The sequence below is a fragment of the Macaca mulatta genome, chromosome 10 (assembly GCF_049350105.2).
Source record: "Macaca mulatta isolate MMU2019108-1 chromosome 10, T2T-MMU8v2.0, whole genome shotgun sequence".
In the NCBI taxonomy this organism is placed as follows: domain Eukaryota; kingdom Metazoa; phylum Chordata; class Mammalia; order Primates; family Cercopithecidae; genus Macaca; species Macaca mulatta.
In genome coordinates, this window is record NC_133415.1 from 65,205,136 (window position 1) to 65,228,813 (window position 23,678).

Consider the following 23,678-nt stretch of genomic DNA (forward strand, 5'->3'; position numbering starts at 1 on the left):
TAAGGTCCAAAAAAAGTAATAGCTGGGCTTGCAAACCAGTTCTTATGGGCAAAGTCTTCGGTACTTAGACAAATCTTACTGAAGTTACAGCCTGCAGTCTTTCCACACAGCAGACAAACAGACACATTCAGTGCTAGGGCTTGGCTGAGATGATGACATAACGTTCCCTACCTGAGTCAGGCTCCACACACTCAGTTGCTTTTGTCTACACACTTGCTACTTAAAATGTTTGTGGACCAGCATCAGTGGCATCCCTGAGAGCTTGTTAGAAATGTGGAATCTCAGATCCCACCCAGACCTGCTTAATTGGTGTCCACATTTTAACAGGATGCCCAATGACTCCTCTGCTCATTAAAATGTGGGCTATACTGAACTACAACACAAAGATAGAGAGATTAGATAGAGATAGATGATAGATATAGATATAGATAGTTATAGATGATATAGATATAAATATGATCACCCACATACCTGTTGCATTCTCGCTGGTTTGAAAATAAAAACTATCTCATAATTTGTCTTTAGGTTAAAGTTTACGACACACACGCACACACACACACACACGGGAAAAACGTGATTCAAACTAAGAAGAAACATTTAATTTAAACATTTTCAAGTAAAAATGTTTTTTTTTTCTTCACTTGCTTTTTTATTAATAGACTATTCTTTAGAGCAGTTTTAGGTTTATAGAACATTTGAGAAGTACAGAAAGCTCTGAAACACTTCATCTCCTTGCTCCCCTGCTTAGTTTCCCCTATTTTTAATATCTTGCCTCAGTGTGGTACATTTGTTACAACTGATGAGCCCATATTGATACATTATTTTTAATTAAGGTCCACAGTTCACATTAAGGTTCACATTTAGTGAGGTGCATTACATGGGCTTTGCCAAATGCATAATGTCATGTATCCACCACTCCAGTATCATACAGAGCAGCTTTACTGCCCTAAAAATCCTCCGAGTTCTGTCTATTCATCCTTCCCTCCTCCCTAACCTCTGGCAATCACTTATCTTTTCACCGTCTAAAGATTTGTCCTTTCCAGAATGTCATATAGTGGAATCATACAGGGTGTGACCTTTTCAGATTGGCTTCTTTCACTTAGCAATATGCATTTAAGGTTTCTCCATGTCTTCTCATATCTTGATAGCTCATTTCTTTTCATTGCTAAATAATATCATATGGCTACAACACAGTTTATCTATTCACCTACCGAAGAACATCTTGGTAATTTCCAGCTTTTGTCAGCTATTTAAAAAGCTGCTATAAACACTTGTGTGCAAAATTTTGTGTGGACAGAAGCTTATGCTATTTTATAGGTTTTTTTTAAATATTGAAGTACGTAACAACTGAGCCAATTATTGATATTATTATTATTGTTGTTAATATTTACTGAGCAATAACAATCCTCCAAGCACTGTAGTAAAGTCCTTTAAATCTCATAACATTCTGGGGTAGTTACTAACGTTGTTCTCACCTTAGAAATGAGGAAATTGAGAGGCTGGGTAGCTTGTCCAAAGACACATAGCTAATTACTTTGAACCCAAGAGTTTATGGGTTTTGACATTTCAAAACCATAATTTTTGTTTCACCTGATCCTTCTGGAATAATGTTTGTTGTTGAATTGTTATTACATATTACGAAATAAAATGTATCTTTAAAGAAAGAGGTTTCCACCCCCTTCGTGAGTGTCTGTCTTACAGGTAGGTATTTCTACAATTAGAGGAATCCAATGCAACTGGCCAAGAAGCACATGCAAAGGTGCTCAACATCATTAGTCATTAGGGAAATTTGAATTAAAACTATAATAAAATTCCTCTTCACACCCACTAAAACGGCTAAAATTGGAGAAAACTGGCAATGTCAGATGTTGGTGAGGAGATGGAGCAACTGGAACTCTGTGCTCTTTTAATAAGAGTGCAAAATGATGCTGCTTCTGAAGCCAACGGCTTGGTATTGTTACATAATTAAATATGGACTTACCATACAATCTGTTGTTTCCACTCTTAGTTATTTATGCAAGAGAAATATGTATGTCTACGGAAAGACATACAATGAGTGTTCTCAGCAGCATTACTCATTAAAGCAAAACACTGGAGATGATCCAAATCTTTTTTTTTTTTTTTTTGAGACAGGGTCTCACTCTGTCACTCAGGCTGGAGTGCAGAGGCACAATCTGGGCTCACTGCAACCTCTGCCTCCTGGGTTCAAGCAATTCTCCTGCCTCAGACTCCCCGGTTGCCGGGATTACAGATGCGTGCCACCACACCCGGCTAGTTTTTTGTATTTTTAGTAAAGACAGGGTTTTACCATGTTGGCCAGGCTGGTCTCGAACTCCTGACCTCAGGCGATCCACCCACCTCAGCCTCCCAAAGTGCTGGGATTACAGGTGTGAGCTGCCACACCCAGCCCCAAATCTTCGGTTCTTCATCTTCTGTTCTTCAACAGGAAATTGTATCAACAAATTGTGGTGTAATCATGGATTAGAATACTACATGGCAATAAACAGGAATGAGCAATTGATTCACTCAACATCAGGGGTGAATCTCAGATATATTATGCTGAGTGAGAAAAGTCAGATTCTCTAACACACTATATGATTCCATTTAAGACAGTCTAAACATGACAAATTACAGAAACAAAAATAAGTGACCAGTAGTTTGCAGGCATTGGGGGTAGACAGTGATTTTATTTGCAAAGGGGCACAGAGTTTTGTTGGGGTTTTTTTAAGCGGAGGTGGTGATGGGACTTTACTCTGTCCTGATTGTGGCAGTGGTTACACAACAGTTTTACATTTGTCAAAACTCAGAACTGCACTTGGAAAGATTTAATTAAATATGTAAAGTATACCTCAATAAACCTGACTTGAAAAGCAAAAAGATGTGTGAGCAGATTTGCATTGCTACTGGTCTGAGCTCTTTCTAAAGCAGAGGTCACAGCCAAATCTAGAATACTGGATTTTTATTTTTTAAATTAGTTTCCATATTAGTACCAATTGTTATTATTGCATTATGATGCAAAAATGTTAGCTTTTTAGTTCCTTCTTACATCAGTTAACTCTTGCTACATTATGAAGCGAAATAAACCACCACAAAATTTCAGCAGCATGTAACATTCACTGTTTATTTCTCACAGGTCTGTCGGAAATACAGACCTGGGCTGAGACTGACTAGGCGGCTCTTCTAGGACACACGTGTCACTCATCTATTCTCTGGGACAGCCAGGTGTGTTCTTCCCATGATGATGACAGCAGCATAAGAGCAGCAGCGGAAACACACATGACCTCTTAAGGCCCAGCACTGGCTCACAGCCATTTTGCCCACGCACCAATGGCAAAAGCAAAACTCAAGAGCCAGGCTTAAAGTCAAAGATTTGGGACACACTCTGTGTCCATGATGAAGCCATAACTAGGTGACAGGCAGCAAGGGGAACAAAACTGGGACTGAAAATGCAATCTGCCATAGCTACTGGCGTGTAAAAAGGGAGAGATGTCAAATTTTAAGATCCAGATTTCTGGCTTTTCTTACACTGGAAGGATCTGCACCTTTATCTGGTGACAATTAGCCAGCTTTGAAAATAAAGTTGCTGCTTGCCTCAGGCAGGCAGGGGCTCCCACTCCAACAGCTCCTGGTCATAACCTGCCTGACCCCTGGTGACCCCTTTCCAAAAGTCAAGTATACAGAGGAGATGTGCCAGAATTCCCAATATCTTTTCTTCACTACATTCCACCAGAAATCCCACAAGAATTTGGACAATATGCAGTATGCCTTCATATGCATTCATCTAACAAATCTTTACTAAGCACCTATTGTGTGGAAAGCACTGGGCTGGGAATACACACAAAAACAAAAGGCGGCTGGGCACTGTGGCTCACGTGATCCCAACACTTTGGGAGGCTGAGACGGAAGGACCACTTGAACCCAGGAGTTCAAGACCAGTTTGGGCAACATAATGAGGCCCTGTCTATACAGAAAAAATGTGTTTTAATTAGTTGAGTATGGTGTCTCACTCCTGTAGTCCCCACTACTGGAGAGGCTGAAGTGGGAGGATTGCTTGAGCCTGGGTGGTCAAGGTTACAGTGAGCAGTGATGGCCACACTGCACTCCAGCTTGGGCAACAGACCAAGACTCTGTCTTAAAAAAAAAAAAAGAAGAAGAAGAAGGCAACAACTATTGGCAAAGATGCAGAGAAATTGCACTATTTGTGGGAATGTAAAATGGTGCAGCTGTTATGGGAAACAGTGTAGTACCTCCTTTAAAAATTAAACATAGAATTGTTACGTGATCCGGCAATTCTACTTCTGGGCATATACCCAAAGAACTGAAAGCAGACTCCAATACTTGTACACTCATGTTCATAGCAGCGTTTCTCACAATAGCCAAAAGGTGGAAACCACCCAAGAGTTTATCAACATATGACTTGATAAACAAAATGTGGTCTGTACATACAATGGAATTTTTTAATATATACTTTATGTTCTGGGATACATGTACAGAATGTGCAAGTTTATTACATAGGTATACATGTGCATGGTGGTTTGCTGCACCCATCAACCCGTCAACTACATTAGGTACAATGGATTTTTTCAGCCTTAAAACAGAACGAAATTTTGATACACACTACAACATGAACAAACCTTGAAGACATTACACTAGATGAAATAAGCCATTCACAAAGGACACAACCTCTAAGACTCTACTTATGTGAGGTACCCGGAGTAGTCAAATTCATAGAGATAGAAAGTAGAATGGTGCTTGCCAGGGGACGCAGGGAATAGAGAATGTCGAGTTGTTGTTTAATGGGTACAGAGTTTTAGTCTGGGTAGATGAAAACATTCTGGAGATGGACTGTGGTGGTGGCGGTAGAACAATATGAATGTACTTAATGCCAATGAATTGTACACTTAAAAATTGTTTCAATGGCATATATATACATATATTTATCACAATAAAAAAGAATATACAAAGAAAAGTAAATATGTTTAAGAAGCAGCTTATAGCTAGCAGAATTGAGAAAAACATATACATAAACGTCTAAGACAGAAGGCAACCAATTATAAGTGCCATGAGAGGAATACATATGGTGGCTCTAAAATATGTTCACAAATTCTTCCAAACTTCTACCTTCAAAAGGTGGAGCCTAATTCCTCTTCCTTAAAGGTAGGCTGTACTTAGTGATTTATTTCTAACAAATAGAGTATGGCAGAAGTGAGGGTATATAACCCCTAAGATTAGGACATAAAAAGTACTGTGGTTTCCTATTTGCTTCTTCTTGAATCACTCACTCTAGGTGAAACCAAAAGCCATGTTTAAGGATGCCCAAGCAGCACCTCCTTGGAGACTTCCATGTGGTGAGGAACTGAGGCCTCCTGCCAACAGTCATGGAGGGAGCCATCTTGGAACACAATCCTCCAGCCCCAGTCAAACCTTCAGATGACTGCGGCCAACATCTCAATTGCTACCTCAATTAAGACCCTAATACAGAGCCACCAAGCTAAGCTTCTCCAAAATGTATGATTCATGGAAACTGTGAGATAATAAGTGTTTGATGTTTAAGCTGATGAGTGTGGGGGTAACTTGTTAGAAGCAATAGATAACAGATACAAAATACACACATTGCCAGAGAGTTCAGGAAGAGGGAGGTGAATCAAAGGATGTTTCTTGGAGGACATTTGTGCTCGGCCTTTAAGGACCTATCAGGACTTGGCTCTCTGATGCATTAAAAGCCCTAGGTGAGACATTGATAGGGAAGTAGGAGGAGCAAGGGAGGCTTTCAGAACAGGTAGAATGATCAGGCAGAGAGAAAGACCTGAAAGTTTGAGTTTAAAGAAAGCCAAGAGGAAAGAAGGATAGAAAGAAGACAAATGGTCAAAACAGTCAAATCTACAGGACAACTGCAAAAGTGAAAATAAAGAGAAAGCCATCACTGAATGCCACACCTTCCAGCAGCAAAATGGAGATGATGGTGAGGAAGAAGTGTCTCTATGCAGACTCCTCAAGGAATTTGGCAGGAATAGGAAGGAGAGAGGCAGAGGAAAGCTTGAGGAGATGAGACAACTAAAAGAAGTTGTTGTTTCTTAGGAGAAAGGACATGTGAACATCTTTATATGCAGAAGGGGAGCGTAAAACAAGAAAGAAATTACAAAAGAAATAGGAAGAAGCTGTAGTGTAGTTAAGAGCTTCACCCTGGCCTTGGTTTAAACCCCAGCAGTGTGACTTTGGACAGGCTGCCTATCCACTTGGTGCCTCTGACGCTGCACCTACAAAGAGAGGACCATATTACCTGTGTCACAGGTTGTTGCTCTAAAGATAAAATAAAATAATCCATAGAAAGTCTCCAACACAGATAAATGCTCAGTAAGGTTAACCCTTCTCATAAAATGGTGCACTAAGGGGAACAAGATGCTGGAGGAGGTGGCAGGGAATAGGAAGGTAGACCTTGAAGGAGTGTGGAGGACTCCTATTCCTGTCTAGAAAGGACAATGAGCAAAGATGTTGAATGATTTTGAGGTGAAGAGAAATATCACCAGCTGATGATCCTGATCTCTCCAGACCTTTCTCTTATCATGTGCCTGCAGGAGTCTTTCAGTCCAACCCAGACGGCTTCACACTCCCCTTTTGAACACTCCTTGAGCTTCCTGACTCTAGGTTTTTTGCATCCTGTCCTCTATCTTTACCCAAACTGTGTCCTTCCTTCAAACCTCAGTTAAATGCCATCAGTCTTTATCAAGCCCTTCCACCACCATGCAGCAGAATCCACAAGAACATAGACCTGGATACACTTCAGACTACGAGGGTCAGACACAAGCTAAACTGGGAACAAATGCAGTCCAAGGCAAGTATACAGCAGCCTCAGAAAACGTTTTACCAAGACTTTGAGGTCTGCAGGAACATCCAACAAACAGCATCTTTCTTCCCTACTTGAATTTCAAAGAAATCAAGGCAATAAGACCAAAAAAAAAAAAAAAAATGGCAGATGGAAACCAAAATTTTGCCTTTATCCCTGACAGAAGCACTGTTGAAAGAAAAGACTCAACATGAGGGCCCAATGGGCCTGCAACTAAACCCCACAATACAAGGCAGAGTGCCCACCCACCCATCAGTCACCCTCTTTGGGAGGCCTCTGAACATAAGGCTGGTAGTGAAGAGTCCAATCAGGGAAAGTTCCAGACATTGAGGAGTTTAGTTTATACTCCCTAGATTCATCATCCAAAAAGGTCACCCCATCTGAGTAAGCTTGGAGAGAAACTGGAGGAAAATCCTTTGAGGAAACCAGAAAGCAGAGACAGGTCATCCCCTCTAGTAAATCATAGCTAAAGTGGGGTGGACGTGGGAGGATAAATACAAGGGAACCTTGCCCAGTGATACCTGGGCATTTCCTGATTTTGCCCAAAATTCCTTTTCTGTGCCTTGGTTTCTTCTCCTTTTCTCCCCTCAGCTTTTGCTGGGGCTTTCACAACTCAAGCTGGGGGTTTCCTCAGGGGCCATCACTCCCTCCCACAGCCTCACTCTGCCCTGGCAGAATGGAAACTCCCTCTGTAAAATAAAAACTCCACTTTAATGGCTAGCTCTGTGACCTGTAAACTAAGAGAACATTCAGTGGTGTAGGTGTCAAAACAAGTTAGCTTGAGTTTTATATAATAAACTAGGGAACAATAATATTTTTCCTGGGAGGTCCAGAGTGAGGATCTGTCATAAGCAACTGGTCAGCAGAAACTAGTTTAGGCAGAAAAGAGTCTGTAAATAAAAAACGTGAACACAAGCATTGACACCAACACTGCTGGATAGAATTTCCTGAGGTAACAAAAGTGTTCTGCATCTGTGCTGGCTAAAGCAGTGGCCACTAGCTGTATGTGGCTACTGAGCACTTCACACACAGCTGGTGCAAATGATAAATGGAATTCTTAATTTTATTTAATTATAATTAACTTAAATTTAGTCATATATGATTTCCCATCAGAACTGTAGGAAACAACCCCAACATGGTCATAAATTACTGTAAGGAAGTTACACAGGAATCTGGTGGATGTAGTCTTTAGTCTTTAATCACTTAATTACACCAAACACAGAAAAACCCATTCCTAAAACCCCCAACAACTATTACACATGTGAAACAGAAACCAGCTCCCATTAGTGGGATGTGATCCATCTGAGGGCACTCCCATTTTGGGGCAAGGCAAAAGGCCTAAAGACACACATATATACTTAAAATGGTACTGTTGCACTCATCTTTGAATAGGACACACACATGCATAAGTGGGTGATTACTGAGTAACTTCTGAGTTAAACTGTATAAGGTACAACTGCCTATAAAGCCAACATATTTAACTCTTCCAGCCCTTCCCAAAATGTCCCTAATGCTTAAAAATGTCTTGGTTATGAAATAACTCAAAAATGCTACACAGCAAGCCTCCCTGGAACTTAGTGGCTTAAAACAGTAAGCATTTATTTAGCTCATGAGTTAATGTGTCAGCAATTTAGGCTGGGTTCAGCTGGGTGATTCTTCTTGTCTCCTCTGGGCCCACTTAAATATGGCAGTTATCTGACTTATCATCAGCTGTGGCAATAGTGGTGCTTGGACCATGCGACACTCATTCTCCCCAGGCTAACTGAGGCACACTGTCATCATGAAAGCAGAGATATGAGCAAACAATCTCAACTCCCCAGTGCTCTTCAAGCCTTTGCTTGCACCTATTGGCCAAAGAACATCACATGGGAAATCCTAGTGTCATAGTGAGAGGCCACTAGCAGGCTACACGGCAAAGGGTAGGTGTAAAGAGTTGGGACCAATAATGCAATTAATCGACCACACCCACAGGACAGTGTCAAGCCCTGGAAACCTTTATTTCTTTCAAAAAAAAAAAATCACTGAACTGTACCAAACTCAAGTGCGAATATATTTTTTAAATCCCAGTAACTCATTTGAGACTTTTAAACATGTAGAACAAAGATCATGCCCTCCCTTTCTTCCCAGATGGCATCGCTGCAGGAATCTGGCCCATATAAAAGCAATCCTATTTTAGGACAAAACTAAACAAAGGCCCAAAGACATATGAATAGCTAAAATTGAAAAAGGTTGTTTATCTTTGAATATATCAGGGTATCCTCAACTGGCAAGATTTTTTTTTAATTAAAATGTACGAGGTGTATCTTCCCATAAATTAATGAAACTGATTTTGAACAAACAAAATTGACACACAGATATATTTTCTTTTTTTTCTTCTTGTATTTTTATTTATTTTTAGCTTTTTCTTTTATTATTATTATTATACTTTAAGTTCTAGGGTACATGTGCACAACGTGCAGGTTTGTTACATATGTATACATGTGCCATCTTGGTGTGCTGCACCTGTGAACTGTCATTTACATTAGGTACATCTCCTAATGCTATCCCTTCCCCCTCCTCCCACCCCACAACAGGTCCCGGGACACAGATACATTTTCTAAGTGATGCACTTTTCCAATGATTACTCAAAACATTTTTTAGAATATAACCATATAATTGATTTTATAATTGCTGTCAGAAATAAAGGCACATTCTTTTACTGTCCCAGAACATTCAGGATGCTTTCAATTACAAGTGCCAAAAGCAGCCACAACTCAAATGGTTCAAGCAGTTAAGGGAATCATTCTTTCCCATAAAAGAGGCCCTGAGGTAGGGCTAGAGTGGCTGACTTTCTGGTATGACAAGTATTGAGGGGTTTCCCAGGACACAGGATCAACGCTAAAACTGGCAAAATCCCAATGGACTGATCCCTTCAATGGATGACAGGACCCTGTATGGCTGAAAAACTCTAAAGTTCCTAGCTCTCAGCTGTGACAGGACAGAGAACAGACATGTCCCACCTGCAGCCATCCCCATCCCCTTATTGTTACCAGATCTTATCAAAGCTGACTTCAAGAGGACAAAAGGCCAAAAGACTTCTCTTCATCTGACCGCTGATGCCCTCCTTTTGGTTTTATAGTTCCAACCTGACAGCTACTCTGGGCTACAAAGAGTAGCCCAGATGACTGCCGGCTGCGGGCTAGATCAGACTGGTCTCCGGAGATCACACAGATCATGAACTTGTGCCCTGTGTTTCACCTTTTTGCATTTATGGCCTAATTATAATACATCTAAATGTTAAATCTTCACCCCAAAGTGAACATAGGTCGTCCACTTTCAGATATTCCTCATACGTAAGCCCAGTAGCATGTGTCTAACAAGTTTCCTCCACTAATTTTCATAGGCTTCTCCTGTATGCTACAGAATACGTATATCCTACCTCTCCACCTAGCATAAATACCTACCTTTTCTCCTTAAAAGTATGCTTTATGGCCTCAGGTAGAGGCCTGCTTCCTGCCTGCAAGTTGTAACCTCTTAGAAGTAAAGTTATATTTTGTTTATTTTGATTCTTTTCAGTCAACACATGCAAACAGGAATGAGTTGGCTACTTCAGGGTTGGTTCCTTGCGCATCTCAGTGAGTCTTCAAAAACCCCAGATCCGTCCTTCCTTCTTGCGGCATGTCATCCAAAGCCAGTGTCTGTCAGAAAGGCAAGGCAGCAGCAGTACTTTTGGGAAACATCCAGAATAACATTAAAAAAATCCTTTTTCCCCACACATTTCTCTTTATCCAGAGGGCCTGTTTTCCACAAGTTCTTCAGTGATTTCTCCTCGGTCTCATTGGTTAGGATTGACTTTCATGACTCTTAGCAGGATTGGCCATGGTTCGTCAAGGGTCAACTTGAAAGCTGAACCCTGCCAGCTTTTCCTGAATCTCCTGACTATGGTGGAGGAGTGTAGATCCTGGAACCAAACTGAGATGAAAGGGAGGAAAAGAGATAAATCAACAGTAAACGCCGCACATCCTCTGTCTGGTAAATGTGCATTACTGATTGTATCCATTCTAGATTCAACCAGAGAGATGGAAGCATTATGAATGACATAGAGGCCGGGCATGGTGGCTCAAGCCTGTAATCCCAGCACTTTGGGAGGCCAAGACGGGGGGATCACGAGGTCAGGAAATCGAGATCATCCTGGCTAACCCAGTGAAACCCCGTCTCTACTAAAAAATCACAAAAAACTAGCTGGGCGAGGTGGCGGGTGCCTGTAGTCCCAGCTACTCGGGAGGCTGAGGCAGGAGAATAGCGTAAACCCGGGAGGCGGAGCTTGCAGTGAGCTGAGATCCGGCCACTGCACTCCAGTCTGGGCGATAGAGCGAGACTCCGTCTCAAAAAAAAAAAATGACATAGAATATAGAATTTGCTATAGGGATTTGAGCTTCTACATTTGCGGGAAGGAGCGAGTTGAACACTTAGGGGCAGCTGTTGCTTCCGTGTCTGGTGGGGGGCCTGACAGTGGTAGCACAGCCTGGCCCTGAAGTGGAAGACAGCCGAAGGTGGAGTACTGGGAGCTGAATCTGCCACAGGCACGCGGGCCGCCAGGGAGTTCGGAAAGTTAGAGGGGCTCCACGCCCACAAGGTGAGACAGCAGACTGGGACAATTCCCTGCGCTGCGACAGTACCTAACTTCCGGCACCCACCTTTCAAGCCTACGAGACGACAACGCAGCATCACTTCCGCCTCACAAAGCACGCATCAGGTCACGTGGCCTGCGCTAACCCCGGAAACCTACAGGCAAGGGAATTCTGGGAAACGTAGTTCCGGCTTAGCTAGGTGGCCTTAGTACAAAGCCACATTACCACGCTAAGTGTGGCGTTGATTTTTAGAAACAACCGCGTCATGCTAAGTCTAGGGAATACAGTGGCTGAATGGGGTGAGCACTGACCTTTAGCTATTCTGGAGGAATACGTCACTTTCACTTATTTTCTTTCATGCTTTCCCACCCAGTGCTATGGACTCTGATCGCCCCACCAGAGCAAATCCAGGACAACTCGTCAAGCCTTTCAATCACTCCCACTAACCTGTAGTGTGGACACATTACTGTGAGGCCTACTAAGGATGTACTGCTGATGACCTTTTGAAGGACAGTCAGATGCAGTTAATCCTAAGAGCTTGGTTAGCCCCCTACATCTTACTGAACACAGTAAATCAAAAGCTCTGTGCCCGTGAGACAAATACGATAAATTTCCTCTGCAGTTTTGAAATATCTATCAATGCTAAACAAGGTAGGGGGATGTGGGGAGCATGAAAACAAAAAGACAAGGTCTGACAGACACATGAAAGAGATGTCTGTTTCAGAAGCTTAGTTCAAGTGGCTACTGTATTTAGGCTATTTAATTTAAAAGTGGTTACTATATTTATGTACACATCAGAGAAGTCCAACTTTTTAAGGTAAAGATCAGTTTGCAAAGATCTTGTCAAATTATTAGTTTTAAAATGAGGACCCTTACAACAACACAGGTGCTCGAAAATATTTTGCTAATGAAAGAAGCTGAACACAAAAGATTACACCGTGTACAATTTCATTTATATGAAGTTCTAAAACAGGCAAAACTAATCTATGGTGGGAAAAAATCAGAATAGTGTTCACCTTGGGGTTTGGGGGTAGACTTAACTAGGAAGGGGCCTAAGGACACCTTCAGGGATAATGATTGTACGCATTTGTCAAAATTCACCGTAGAGGTGAAGAGTACTGATGCCTGCCACTTATTTGAAAAGCATCAAAAAATAAGATGGATCGATGGATGTATACAAGCGTAGATAGACATATACAAAAAACAAATACAGCAGAATATTAATTGCAGAATCTATGTGGTGAGTATATAGTTCAGCCCAGGATTGAGTCATAGATAGATGGATGTTACAGACAGATAGTCATAGATAGATAATGAAATACTGATTGGGGAAGAGACAGTAAAGAAGTCATGGGAAAAGGATACAAAAAAAGAGAGAAAAGTGGCTGGGTGCAGTGGCTCACGCTTGTAATCCCAGCACTTTGGGAGCCCAAGGCGGGCAGATCACAAGCTCAGGAGATCGATGCCATCCTGGCTAACATGGTGAAATCCCGTCTCTACTTAAAAAAAAAAAAAAAAAAAAACACACACACAAAAAACACACACACACACACAAAAAATTAGCCGGGCGTGGTGGCAGGTGCCTGTGGTCCCAGCTACTCAGGAGGCTGAGGCAGGAGAATGGTGTGAACCCGGGAGGCAGAGCTTGCAGTGAGCTGAGATCATGCCACTGCACTCCAGCCTGGGCAACAGAGTGAGACTCTGTCTCAAAAGAAAAAAAAAGAGAGAAAAGTTACTGGCAATTAATAGGAAGATATCGACAGACGGTCCAGACATTCAGAATATTTAATGTGATTCACTCTAATCTTTAAATTATATCATATACAATCAACCTGTTGAGCTCCATTTCTCTCATAGTTACCAGGTGCTTGCTATGTGACTACCCTAAGCCAAACACTTTTGCAAGCATTGTCCACAGCAGACTAAGAATCCTCCTCTACTTATTCTACTCTTAATAGCCCTATATTTGTCCATTATAACATAATGTGCTGCATAACAGACCACCACTCAGTGGCTCACAATAATAAACAATTATTTCTTGCTTACATGTTTTCAGAGTGGCTAGTAGTTGGTCCATGTAGGCTGGGCTCAGCTGGTCCATCCTCCTTGGACCCACAGACTCCCTGGGGCATGTTCTTCTCATGGTGATGACTGCGACACAAGAGGGCAAGACATCCTACACAAGCACATTTCAAGACTTTGCTCACATCTTCTCTGCTAAAATTCCATTATCCAAAGCAAGGAACACAACTGATCCAAATAAGCACATGCCTCCATATATCCAGATCTAAAAATGGAGGGTTCGCCTCAAGCTCCTTATTTATCTCTGCAAGATATTCTGGGGCTGTCAGCTAGTGACATGAGCTGGAATTCTCTTCCTGAAACTACTGTCTTCTTGGATGGGCTCTCCACATCTTCCACCGTGAAGTAGAAACAATTCTTGTGTGTGTACATAGACCAATTCAAGTGGACTATTTTGTTTTCCCTCTGAAAGAGGCTGAAAGCTTCCCCCAAGGTAGAATCCCAAGGGAACAATTACAAACATCTGGCCAAGAGAAGGAATACAGACCACTTATTTTTCTGCTTTAGGAGAAATCAATTAGAGTTTCCATTTCCTCCGTTAAATGTCACCTTTTTACAACATCCTGGAGGGAGAGTTGGCAGCCCTGTCATTAGGGGGGAAAATTCTTTCAGGGAAAGGCTCATTGTCTGAAAAGATACAGAAGTGTCCAGAGATGAGAGAACGCTCTCAGGCTGTCTGAGTTTCCCAGAGCTCTCAGTTTCTATTTTGAGCTGAACATTTGGCTTCCCTGGTATCTTCGAGTGAGCTTTTTCAGCTCAGCCTCCCTGCATCACTTTTCTACCATTTGCAAAAAAAAGGATAATAAGACTTGCTGCTGGGTAATGCATATAAAATGCTCTAAGGAGCTCGGAGGAAAGGTAGGCTTCTCAAGGGGAAAGCTGTCAGCATGTTTTATCCTGATCTCCAGATAGTTTCAGTGTCCGGTACCGCTCATTAGAGCATCTGGTCCTTTCTCAGAGAAGTTAGACGAAAGCCAAAATAAATGGAGCAGAGAGGATCCCTTCTCCTGCCTCTGCTGCAAAGGAGATATGTCAAGTTGAGTGATGAACAATTACTCTTCTTTACTTGCTAACACTTGGTACCATATTTTCAAATTAAGGAGCACATTGTTGGTGCACCCAAAAGGTTAAACACTCCCACTTCTTTGCTGTAGTCACTAACTGGTGCTTTATCACAATTTCTGTGGAGGGAACATCTTGTCTGCAGAATCCTTCCTCCACAGAGCTGGATGAGACTTTGAGAGCATCTCAAGCTTCTAAAGTTAGATCATAAATCACCTTTCTGCTTGTAAGGAGGTATTGCACCTAAAAAGACCCTGTCTGTTATTAATAATTGTCTGCAACTTATTTTGAACTGCATCAGAAAATAAGATGGATTGATGCATTTTTTAAATTTCTTTTTAAAAATTATTTGGAAAATCTTTCCCTTTTCAATTATAATGGGACTTATTTTCTCTTTCTCTCGGTATTTTACTTATCTATAGAACAAGAACTTCTGCCCTTTTCAAAATATTGGGAGGCAAGGAGGTGGGCATGTGGAATTTTCATAATGCTGCCAGTGGGAGTGCCACACGGTTCCACTTTGGAAAACAGTTTTTAGTGTCTAAAATTTCTAAGCATCTTTTATAAATATATCTGTGTAAGTGGAGCCTCTGGGTTCTAAAGGATAGTTCTAGGAATATGCCTAACAGAAATACCTGCATATTTTCACAAAAGACACATAGCAGAATGTTTTAATCAGTCAAATCTAGAAATTAGACCCGGTTTCTAGATGTATTCACAGAGCACTCCACTCTACTGTTGATGCAGTTTACCCATCAACAGTAGAATGGCAATTGTATTCACAGAGTGAAATACTATACAGGAATGAGAATTAACAGTTCACATCTACACACAACATGGGTGAACCTCACCATCATCATTTTGAGCAAAAGAAGTCAGACACAAAAAGAACCCATACAGCTTGTAGGGGCTGGTAATGCCCCGTTGTTGACCCGGGTTCTGGTTACACAAGTGTCCTCCATTTGTGAAAATGTGCTGAGTTGTCTGCTCTTGTTGAGCGCTCTCCTCTGTGTACATCTTTTGCTTCAACAAGAAGTTAACACAATATGCCTATGGAAAAATTGCCCCAAAAGCCAAAATAGAAAGTATTTGGGAAAAACTTCCATCTAATTTTTCATCCTTTCACTCCTCACTCCTCCCCTGGAAAGGGCAGGGCTGTAGCTGACTGGTGATGAGGTGGGAGAAGGAGCCATACTCACACACAGCCTAGTGGCCCCTTTTCTCCCTGTTCCTGAGCCCTTCCCTGATCCCTCTGTCTTGACTGCCATAATCTGGAAGGTGAGAAGCAACAGCTTTCCTTTTGTCTGGCCAGGCCAGTGGACCTGCTCTGGAGACCCAGGCTCTTCTCCCAAGGAGCACCCCAAGTCTGTCCTTATGGGAAGAAGCAGGAGCCCCGTCTGGCTGTACCCCAAGCTGCATTCTCTGGACCAATGCTGTCAGCAATAGAGGTATGATTTTGATGTTAAACTCCCATCGCTTGTATCTATTTCTCAACTGATTCTAAAGATGGAAGGCAAAGAAGTACAATTAATTGTCACCCCTTAAACCTCAAAAACTTCTTGTTTAGCAGTTAAGGAATGCAGGCAAGAGTAAATGTATTGCTTTTATTTTATGGAACATTAAGACCAAAGGTTGTGAGCTCCTACAGCTGGGGATTTAGGGGGATGATGACTGTCTCCTTGGAACAAGACCAACTGAATAAATAGAAAAGCAAAATTAATTAATCTCCTTTCTATAATATTTCCCTGTACTAACTAATGAAGCTGTTTTTATTTATCTATTTTAATTTGTATTTGTATAAATTTATGGGATACAAGTGTAATTTTGTTACATGCATGGACTGCATAGTGGTGAAGTCAGGGTTGTCAGTGTACCCATCACTTAAGTATCATACGTTGTACCCACCAAGTAATCTCTAATGTTATGGGTGCCCCCTTAGATGGGGATTTAGAGTGATTTGATGTAATGTCAGAGGTTATCTCTGCGCTGAATTAGACATCACAGTCACCAATTGCTATCGAAGGGGAAAATAGAGCAAATCCTTCTATGAAGAAATAAAATCCAGCTCTTCTCCCTCTCTTCAATTTGGGCCTAGACATGTGACTTGCATTTTTTTTTCATGTAGCAAACAAGCCAAATAGCAGCTTGAAAAATGCTTTCTACTTGGACATACCCTTTTGCTATAGGGAACCCTTCCACCGTCATGTGAAGAAGCCTGGTCTAGCCTGCTGGAGGATGAGAGATCGCATGGAGTGAGGCCACAACCATTCCAGCCAAATCCCCAGTAATAGAATTAAGATCATCCAAGACCATGGCATCCCACCTGAGAAGTTCAGATGAGGAGGGCCACTTGAACAGCCCATAGAATCTTAAAAAGTAAAAAATGAGTGTTACCACTACACATCTATTAGAATGGCAGAAATCTAAGACACTGACAACAACAAATGCTGGTGAGGATGTGGAGCAACAGGAACTCTCACTTACTGAAGATGGAAATGCAAAATAGTGCAGCTACTTTGGAAAACAGTTTGGCTGTTTCTTACAACACTAAATATACTATTATTATAAGATCTAGAAATTTTTCTCCTGAGCACTTACCCAAAAGAGTTGAAAACTTATGTACACACAAAAACCTGCACGTGGATATTTATAGCAGCTTTTGATATGGTTTAGTTCTGTGTCCCCACAGAAATCTCATCTTGTAGCTCCCATAATTCCCACATGTTGTGGGAGGGACCTGGTGGGAGACGATTGAATCATGGGGGTGGGTCTTTCCCGTGCTGTTCTTGTGATAGTGAGTGGGTCTCACGAGATCTGATGGTTTTAAAGGACAGGAATTTCTCTGCACAAGCTCTTTTATTTTGCCTGCTGCCATCCACATAAGATGTGACTTGCTCCTCCTTGCCTTCTACCACGATTGTGAGGCCTCCCCAACCATGTGGAACTGTAAATCCAATTAAATCTCTTTATTTTGTAAATTGCCCAGTCTTGGATATGTCTTTATCAGCAGCATAAATATGGACTAACACAGTAAATTGGTACCAGTAGAGTGGGGTGTTGCTGAAAATATCCTCAAAAATGTGGAAGTAACTTTGGAACTGGGTAACAGGCAGAGGTTGGAACAGTTTGGAGGGCTCAGAAGAAGACAGGAAAATGTGGGAAAGTTTGGAACTTCCTAGAGACCTGTTGAATGGCTTTGCCCAAACTGCTGATAGTGATATGAACAATAAGGACCAGGCTGAGGTGGTCCCAGATGGAGATGAGGAACTTCTTGGGAACTGGAGTAAAGGTGATTCTTGTTATGTTTTAGAAAAAGAGACTGGCAGCATTTTGCCCCTGCCCTAGAGATTTGTGGAACTTTGAACTTGAGAGAGATGATTTAGGGTATCTGGCGAGGAAATTTCAAAGCATTCACGAGGTGACTTGTGTGCTGTTAAAGGCACTCAGTTTCAAAAGGGAAACAGCATAAAAGTTTGAGAAATTTGCAGTCTGGCAATGCAATAGAAAATAAAATTCCATTTTCTAAGGAAAAATTCAAGCCAGCTCCAGAAATTTGCCTAATAACGAGGAGCCAAATGTTAATCCCCAAGACAATGGGGAAAATGTCTCCAGGGCATGTCAGAGGTCTTCACAGCAGCTTCTTCCAGCAAAGGCCCAGAGGCCTAGGAGGAAAAAATGGTTTCCTGGGCCAGGCCCAGGGTTCCCATTCTGTGTGCAGCCTAAGGACTTGGTGCCCTGCCTCTCAGCCACTCCAGCCATGGCTTCAGAGGGTGCAAGCCCCAAGCCTTGGCAGCTTCCACATGGTGTTGAACCTGTGAGTGTAGAGAAGTCAAGAATTGAGGTTTGGGAACCTCCACCTAGGTTTCAGAAGATGTATGGAAATGCCTGGATGTCCATTCAGGAGTCTGCTACAGGGTGGGGCACCCATGGAAAACCTCTGCTAGGGCAGTGCGGAAGGGAAATGTAGGGTGGCGGCTCCCACACAGAGTCTCCACTGGGGAACTGCCTAGTGGAACTGTGAGAAGAGGGCCACCGTCCTCCTGATTCCAGAATGGTAGATCCACCAACAGCTTGCACCATGCACCTGGAAAAGATGCAGACACTCAGCACCAGTCCATAAAAGCAACCAGAAGGGAGGCTGTACCCTGCAAAGCCACAGGGGCAAAGCTATCCAAAACCATGGAAATTCACCTCTTACCTCAGCATGACCTGGATGTGAGACATGGAGTCAAAGGAGATCATTTTGGAACTTTAAGATTTGACTGCCCTGTTGGATTTTGGACTTGCATGGGGCCTGTAGCCCCTTTGTTTTGGCCAATTTCTCCCATTTGGAATGGCTGTATTTACCTAATGCCTGTACCCCCATTGTATCTAGGAAGTAACTAACTTGGTTTTGATTTTACAGGTTCATAGGCAGAAGGGACTTGCCTTGTCTCAGGTGAGACGTTGAACTGTGGACTTTTGAGTTAATGATGAAATGAGTTGAGACTTTGGGGGACTGTTGGGAAGGCATGATTGGTTGTGAAATGTGAAGATATGAGATTTGGGAGGGGTCGGGGTGGAATGATATGGTTTGACTCTGTTTCCCCACCCAAATCTCATCTAGTTCACATGTGGGAGGTACCCAGTAGGAGATTATTGAGTCATGGGGATGGGTCTTTCCCATGCTGTTCTCGTGATAGTGAATGAGTCTCATGAGATCTGATGGTTTTAAAAACGGGAGTTTCTCTGCACAAACTCTTTTATTTTGCCTGCCACCATTCATGTAACATGTGACTTGCTCCTCCTGCCTTCCGCCATGATTGTGAGGCCTCTCCAGCCATGTGGAACTGTAAGTCCGGTTAAACCTCTTTCTTTTGTAAATTGCCCAGTCTTGGGTATGTCTTTCTTTATCAGCAACATGAAATATGGACTAATACAGCTTTATTCATAATTGCCAAACCTGGAAGCAACCAAGATGTCCTTCAGTAGGTGGATAAATCATGGTACATTCAGATAATGGAATATTCAATGCTTAAAAAAAAATGAGCTGTCAAGCTATGGAAGAACCTTAACTGCATATTACTAAGTGAAAGAAACCAGTCTGAAAAGGCTACATACTGTAGGATTCCAAATATATGATATTCTGTAAGAGACAAAATTGGGGGACAAATAAAATCATGAGTGGTTATCAGGGGTTAGAAAGAGGGAAGGATGAACAGGCAGAGCAGAGGAATTTTAGGGCAGTGAACCAATCTACATGATACTATAATGGTGAATACAAGTCATTGTACATTTGCCCCAACCACATAGAATATAGGACACCAAGAGTGAGCCCTATGGTAAACTGTAGATTTTGGTTGATCTTGGTGTATCAACGTAGGTTTATCAATCGTAACAAATGTATGACTTTGGTGTTGGATGTTAGTCAGGGAGGCTGCATATGTGTTGGGGTAGAGGATGTGTAAGAGCTCTTTTTACTTTCTGCACTATTTTTCCATGAACTTAAAACTTCTCTAAAAATAAAGTCTATTTTTAAAAAATGTATGTCATTCTAAGCTACTGACTTTTGGAGTGGCTCATTACATAGCAGAAGCTAACTGATACACTGGGTCAAACCTTGGGTGGGGAGGAGAATCAAAGGGAAATTGAGTCTCTGTCACTTCAGAATTCAGATACACAAATGAGAAAACATGCAATAAAATGACCATGACGGAATTCAGGAATAAGTTATATCCACACCTATAGTTTGGCTTATTAGTTAAAACCAGACAACAAGCCGAGTCTAATATTTTACAAGGACACACTTCACCAGCCCCATTGCATGCTGTTTTAATTCCTTCCTGATTGTTAGGGAAATGAATTACTTCCACTGAGGCTTGGCAACAAAATTCATATTTTTAGAAGCTTCAAAAATGGATTACAATAGAGTAAATGCAATTCCTAGGTTTACTTTTAAAGAGGCAGAGGGGATGAGATGTTTCAGCCTGAGCAGCTCACCAGGTCCTTGTCCTGCTCCCACCACCTGATCAGTACAGTCCCATGCCATCTGCACCAAAGAGGGGAGAAAAGGTAATACTGAAAGGGTGGATTATCCAGAATCATTTATTTGGTTCTTTGGAATGAGTGAGCTCACCACCGCTCTACTGCCTCCCCTCCACCCACCTTGCTCTCTGTCTTCTTCTCACACACCAGTGAGCACAAATTGGGCCCAGTCTCTTATTAAAAGACCCTGACACTGATAACAAGGATTTCTCTGGATGTCAGGGATCATGTGCTGAGATAATTGCCGTGGAAGGTAAGACAAGAAAAATTTCCTGTAGATGAAAAACTGAAGTTGGGGATTCTGAGATCAGATCCAGCCCCAGCAAGTTGGGTCCTGATGGGCGTGCAGGCTAAAATCCTTATCGAACTCTGCAGCAGACTCTGGGAGTCAGAGATGAGGGGGCACAGAGCACATCTTATCAGCACAATGTCCTGAATTGTTAAGAATTCCATCAAGGCCATTAATTAGCTACTAACCATATGCCTCTTGTCTTTGAATGTGCTTCCTAATCCAACATGAAAATGACAACTAAATTCCAGACTGATCCTGAAGCTGAACTGCTATATCTGATTCACTTTATTCGTAGTCTCCTTCCCATTCATAGGACAACCCAGGGAGATGAAGCGATTTACCCTGGACCAGTGGTGGGACAGCTCTGCCCACCATGCGCTCACATCCTGCAGAGAGGACAGGAACAATTGGAGAAGCTGTGTCTATACATTTTCAGACATTTCTCTGGTTTCAATGAAACAATATTTCAAGGGGTAGACTTCCCCAAATTCTCCACTTGTGACTATATGGGTCAACAAATGGGAGGCATTAGGCTGAAATTAAGTGTGCTTTTTTAATAGTAAAAATAGTGATAGAGGAATAGAAAGGTGTGTTACTATTTTGCCCCACACCCAAAGTCACACCATGATATTGAAACATTTTTTTAATTGCATTGTTTCTCTTACCAACATCAATAACATGCTGACAAAGTAGCTGCTGGCAAGAACACAAAGCAGCTTGAACTACAGTGCTGGTGGGAGTGCAAAATGGCTCAGGTCATTTTTCAGCACCTATATTAGAAGTCAGCACCTACATTAAGAAATTGGCTACAGCTCAGACACAGAAGTGTTTGTGCCAATTATCAGTGGGAATGGTGACAGAAGGCTGCACCCAGGTGCTCACGTGCCTTGGCTCAAGGGATGAAAAGTCACCTGTAAAGATGGCCATGCCTGTGGAACCTTACTGCTGGAAGCTCTGGATTGCATTCTACCACCAACTTGTCCAACTAACAAACCCTTGAGTCTGCCCCTCAAGAATGTCCACAGTATTGGTGGTATCGATACTGCCCCTGTGGGCCAAATGGAGACTGGTGCTCTCAAGCCTAGAATGGGTACCGCACCTTTGCTCAAGTCAACATCACAACTGAAGTCTGCTGAAATGCACCATTAAGCTTTGAGTGGAGCTCTTCCTGGGGACAACGTGGGCTTCAATGTCAACAACATGTCTGTCAAAGATGCTTATTGTGGCAACCTGGTTGGTGACAGCAAAAAGGACCCATCAATGGAAGCAGCTGGCTTTACCACTCAGGTGATTATCCTGAACCATCAAGGCCAAATCAATACTGGTTGTGCCTCTGTGCTGGATTGTCACATGGCTCATATTGCTTGCAAGTTTGCTGAGCTGATGGAGAAGGTTGGTCACCATTCTGGTGGGAAGGTGGGAGATGAACCCAGATTCTTCAAATCGGGTGATACTGCCATCGTTGATATGGTTCTGTGTGTAGAAAGCTTCTCTGACCATCTTCCGGGTCCCTTTGCTGTTGATAATGTGATACAGACAGTTGCTGTGGACGTCATTAAAGCAGTGGACAAGAAGCCTGCAGGAGCTGGCTAGGCCACCAAGTCTGCCCAGAAATCTCAGAAGGCCAAATGAATATTAGCCCTAATACATGCCACCCAAGTCTTAATCAGTGGTGGAAACAGTCTTAGAACTGTTTGTTTCAATTCGACATTTAAGTTAACAGTGCAAGACTGGTGAACAATAAATGCATCATAAAACCTCCAGAAGGAAAGGAGAATGTTTTGTGGACCATTTGTTTTTGTGTGTGTGACAGTTTTTTGAAGTTATTAGTTTTTAACATCAGTTCTTATTAATCAGAATCAATTTGACCAAACGTCTGTCACAGGATTTTGAGACCCGTGAAAACAGTGTGGAATGAGGACAAAAAGGTCCAGGGTGACAAAATTAACCTAAAATTACATTTTGCATGTAGGAGGGAACAACGTTTTTTAATGATTGTTTTCATTCATTGGGTGAAAGCAGAAGCATTGAGTTAGATTTAAGTGATCACTCCTAAATCACTGTCAGACCCCAGAGAGCCAAGTGAGCTCCCCCAGGAACCAGTTGGACATCAGGGGACAGTGGGCATTGTTGCCTGCCTGGCACCTCCTCCACTTTTTGCCACAGTGTCTATCTTCTCCTTTGGGGTGCTCCCTTGTCGCCACCCCATGTGGTCCTATCAATCAAGTTTCTGCCCACTTACCCACCGAAGCCCTGGGAACATGTCCCAAGTCAGGCCAGTGCTCCCCAAGAAATCTGAATCTTGAGCCAAATGACACAAAGAACAACAATAACAAAGTCAGCAAAAATAAAATGGTTCCCATGGTAGTCCCCTCAAATGACTGTCCATCAATCCCTGCTTCAGAGACTGCCCCCCACCCCTAGAGCTGCCCTGTTCCTGATGCTTTTGAGGTCTCATTGCAAAGCTCCTCCACCAAGCCTGTGAACTTTCTGACGCCCTTCTCATGGGTGGCTGTTCTGTTTAAGTTGGCTACAGTCTGTTTCTGTTGTTTGCCACCAAAGATCACTCGCTGGCATGCCAGTGCTGTAGTTGAGAGAGCCTTGCTTTTTTCCTATTGGGGTATGTTTTGGTTAATTCTTGCTAACCAGATCATGGGGTATGGTAGATCATTATCATAATGGCCCCTTATGAGTCCATGCCCCTTTACGATGTGGCATTGCTCTCCCTCCCATCAAGACTTCACCCTTGGAGTTTATTTCTGTA

The 23,678-nt window shown here is 42.3% G+C and overlaps 1 long non-coding RNA gene and 1 pseudogene across 1 annotated transcript; one reads left to right on the forward strand and one right to left on the reverse strand.

Annotated features, from left to right (window-relative positions):
* Window positions 1-9,203: 9,203 nt before the first annotated feature.
* LOC114670438 (uncharacterized) lies at window positions 9,204-11,572 on the reverse strand. The gene is made up of 2 exons (XR_003720037.2): window positions 11,521-11,572; window positions 9,204-10,795 (listed from the first exon to the last, which is right to left on the reverse strand). It is a non-coding gene; the product is annotated as an uncharacterized LOC114670438 (long non-coding RNA).
* A 2,175-nt stretch (window positions 11,573-13,747) lies between these two features.
* Window positions 13,748-22,546, forward strand: LOC144331501 (putative elongation factor 1-alpha-like 3; annotated as a pseudogene).
* Window positions 22,547-23,678: the final 1,132 nt, after the last annotated feature.